This window comes from Hypanus sabinus, chromosome 16 (genome assembly GCF_030144855.1).
Source record: "Hypanus sabinus isolate sHypSab1 chromosome 16, sHypSab1.hap1, whole genome shotgun sequence".
NCBI lineage: Eukaryota > Metazoa > Chordata > Chondrichthyes > Myliobatiformes > Dasyatidae > Hypanus > Hypanus sabinus.
In genome coordinates, this window is record NC_082721.1 from 13,341,502 (window position 1) to 13,342,702 (window position 1,201).

Sequence of the window (1,201 nt, forward strand, 5' to 3'; positions counted from 1 at the left end):
GCATAATAAAACTCATTTTGTTCTATTGGCTTTAAAAGATGTAACTTACAGTAAACACTGACAAAGAATGACAGTGTTGCATGGTTTATTGTAAATATTTTTGTTATGAATTCATTTTATTTTGGAATTTAAAATTCTTTTGTTGCTTTATGTTCCAAACAGACAAATATTTTTTTTTCACCACCATGTTAGCTGGATTGGATGGCTGTAGTTATGAGGAGAGACGGGTAGGCTCAGTTTGTTCTCATTTGAGTATATAAGGCTGTGGGGTGAACTTCTAGAGACTTATAAAACCATGTGGGGGCACACAGGTTAGCCAGTTGTTGCTTTCATGGGGCGAACTGGAAAGCTCAGGTTTAAGTGAAAGGGAAGACTGAGAGATAGAATCGAAATAAGCTGCAAAGAGTTGTAAATTTAGTCAGCTCCATCATGGGCAGAAACCTTCACAGTATCCAGGACATCTTCAAGGAGCGATGCCTCACAAAGGCATCATCCATCATTACAGACCCCCACCACCCAGGACATGCCCTCTTCTCATTGCTACCACCAGCAAGGAGGTACAGAAGCCTGAAGGCCCACACTCAATGATTCAGAACAGCTCCTTCCTCTCTCACAACTAATTTCTGAATGGACATTGGACACATGAACACTACCTCACTACTCTTTGTTACTTTTGCACTACTTATTTAATTATGCTTACTATTCTCATTTCCCTCTCTTTTATTATGTATTGCATTGTACTGCCGCCACAATGACAACAAATTTCACAAGATATCAAACTTGATTCTGATTTTCATGCGGAGCAGGTGATGGAGGCAGAGACAATTATATTGTTTAATAGGGATTTGGACAGGAAATTGGATAGGAAGGAAAGGCATAATGAGATATACGAGGGGTGATTGATAAGTTTGTGGCCTAAGGTAAAAGGAGTCAATTTTAGAAAGCCTAACACATCTATTTTTCAACATTGGCCCCTTCTACATTTACACACTTAGTCCAGCAGTCGTGGAACATACGGACCTTGGACCTCCAGAAAGTGTCCACAGCAGGGGTGATTGATAAGTTCATGGCCTACAGTAGAAGGAGATGAGTTATATAGCTCTCGTTATAAGCACATGCAGTTCAACTCTTTCAGTGATTACGCATAAAGTTAATAACTCATCAGTTAATAACTGATCAATGGTGATTGATCTGTTTGTGG